Source organism: Coturnix japonica, chromosome Z, assembly GCF_001577835.2.
Source record: "Coturnix japonica isolate 7356 chromosome Z, Coturnix japonica 2.1, whole genome shotgun sequence".
In the NCBI taxonomy this organism is placed as follows: Eukaryota; Metazoa; Chordata; class Aves; order Galliformes; family Phasianidae; genus Coturnix; species Coturnix japonica.
The window spans coordinates 4,878,695-4,881,297 of record NC_029547.1 but is presented as its reverse complement, the minus strand read 5'-3'; the positions used below and the strand labels follow the sequence as shown (position 1 = coordinate 4,881,297).

Here is a 2,603-nt window from a genome sequence, read left to right as displayed (position 1 = left end):
TTTTAGAATGTCGCAACTGGTGGATCATATACAAATCTGCAAACACAGAGGTGTACGAAGATGGGGAAGAAATTGGAAATACTTTTTTAGCATATGGAATGGAAAGCTTCCAGGAGCGAGTACTTAGTAGACAGCAGAGTAGACAGTACTTGTGGATATAAACAGTATTCATGGAAATAACGTATATAATAAGATTTGAAGGGTGAGTAACTGAGCTCTTGAAACATGAAAGACTCATTCTTTCTTCATTCTTTATACACTTATTTCTCTTATTTATGTAACCACATGGTCTTGCCTCCCCCCTTGTGGGGGGTCATGGTGGACCAGGCTGGTGGCCCTTGGTGACGTCATAAGCGGCTGGAATGAGGGGAGGAGCGGTGTGTTCCGTGTTCCTTTGTGGGCGAGTTAGTGGTTGGAGTGGTTGGTTGGCTTGTTGCTCTTGACTGTTGATTGAGTACCTTTGTCTTCACACCATCTTGTGCAGCATCTTGTAGGTAAGCTAAGCTAGCATGGGATGGAGGGGTGGGCAGTGAGGTGTTGAGAACTGCTGGCTGTCAGAGCTCACAGCACCCTATTGCTTACTCTTGACCATCAGAAGTAATCTTCCCCCAGCACACACGTTCCAAAGGGGGTATCCGTAAAGGCAGTACCCATCCCATGCTTCCTCCGTCGTCGTCTTTGCTCAATCGTGGAAGCATCGTAAAGTTGCTGGGCAGACAGGCATCACGTAGCCTGAGACTTAGCATGTCTTACAGCAAGTGGAAGGGACGGTTGTGCTGTGTGCGTTCCTGCATGGCTGTCTTAGCCCTGGTCACTGACCTGCTCTTTTCTCTCCCCACTCTCCACCCACTGCCTTGGAGCAGCTTTGGCTCTCAGAACATCTGAGCAAAGTGACAAGGAACTGCTGCAGATACCTTGTGGTGATCTCTCTGCCAGGTACGTGCCATGTTTTGTCCCCCCACATCGTTTTGCATGCAGTGGGTTTCTTCACTGCCCTCCAGCTCAGCCCTCAGAAGGGTGCTGTCTAATGCCCCGCTATCGCACTGTCAGAGCACTCTGGACGAATGCGTCTGCTGCTCTATGCCAGAGTCCCCATCTGCTGGCAGAGGGATTGCAACTTGGTACAGTGTTGCCTAATAGGCTGGCATGTTGGAATAGACTGAAGCAAGGGGTGGTTTCTCAAACACCTGCCTGTGCCGCAGGGTATGCAAGGGTAGTTGTGAAGAAGTCTCTCCATAATGTGCTGTGTGAATAGAGAAAACAGAAGTGTGTTTCTGTTCTGTTCCAGCTAGTCACACGTGCTGTGATGGGCGCTGCGTGCAGTCAGATCAGCCCTGAGCCTGACGTGGTGGGAACGGAGGTACAGTATGAAGCTCTAGCTGGTCTTTGTTCCCTGTGTTGAGCCAGCAGAGGGAGCTGTAGATGTACTCCCCTGCAGGAAAGAATGGGCCAAAAAGAGAGCCAGGCCATCTGTCTGTGCCAGCGCCATTGCTGATTAGTCTGGGTAGAGAGAGAAGCATCTTTGCATGGCCTGGCGATCCCCCTGCACAGAAGGAAGAGAAAGAACTGTTAGGAGACATGCAGATCTTTCTGAAGTGCTCCTGATAAGGACGGAGCGCATTTCCTGCAACTTTCTCTGCAGATGTGCTCCTCACCTTGAAATCCTCCTTTTTAGTGTTCAGCACCTGACCACGGCCTGTGCTCTGTTTTGCAGGCTGATAACATGAGGAAGCCGCAGCTGGAGCGTGCGGTGTCATCTCTTAACGTTCCAGCAATTGCGGCAGCCCATGTTATTAAGCGCTACGTCGCCCAGGCGCCAGAGGAACTCTCCCTGGAGGTAAGCAGTTACAGGCATTCCTTGTTGTCATGCACAGGAGGGTAGAAGGTGTGAACGCCTCAGGAATATTCTCAGCCACCTTGAGAATGTCTCGTGAGGTGAAGCTCGGAAGGTTTGGTTCCAGCTTAGACTTGGGCTGGGTTGGGAGGAGTTGGGCCATCTCTCAAATATGGTTTGATTGGGCATTTGAACTCTCTGATCAAGCAGATGCTGCCCAGTTATGGGAGCCTGGTCTCTGAGCAACAGCAGACCGGTGTGTGAAGTGTGCAGATGTGTTCAGACAGCCCTGCTAACAGATGCCCGTGGTTAAACTGAAGCTCTCCATTGCCTTTGGCAGAGAGCCTGCTGCTTTTGAGACCCGTTTCCTACTGCACGGCTGCATTGTGTATGTTGTGTAACTCCTGTACCTCCAAGTTCAGTTTTGGAAGGGAAAATGCCATGGGGGCAGCACTGGTGCAATTGCTGTCAAGCTTGAGGATATTCTGCAGCATAGAAGAGGGCAGTCCTTTCTGCTTTGTTTTCCTACCAGATTTGCTGAATCTGGGATTGATGTTTCAATCTCTTGCAGGTCGGAGATCTGGTGAGCATTGTTGCAATGCCACCAAAGGAGCTGAGCCCCTGGTGGAGAGGCAAGCGTGGCTTTGAGGTAGGCACATGCTTCGACTAGAGAGCGCAACTTCAGTAGAGTCAAGAATCTCAGCTTGGAGCTGCTCTGCCCTGCACGGGATGCATGGTGCCTGTGTCGATGTCAGAGGACTTTCCCTTT

The 2,603-nt window shown here is 50.7% G+C and overlaps 1 long non-coding RNA gene across 1 annotated transcript; it reads left to right on the top strand.

The window, feature by feature from the left end:
• The first annotated feature begins 269 nt into the window (after window positions 1-269).
• On the top strand, window positions 270-2,276 carry LOC107305755. Its single transcript, XR_001551886.2, has 4 exons — window positions 270-494; window positions 864-936; window positions 1,289-1,360; window positions 1,715-2,276. It is a non-coding gene; the product is annotated as an uncharacterized LOC107305755 (long non-coding RNA).
• Window positions 2,277-2,603: the final 327 nt, after the last annotated feature.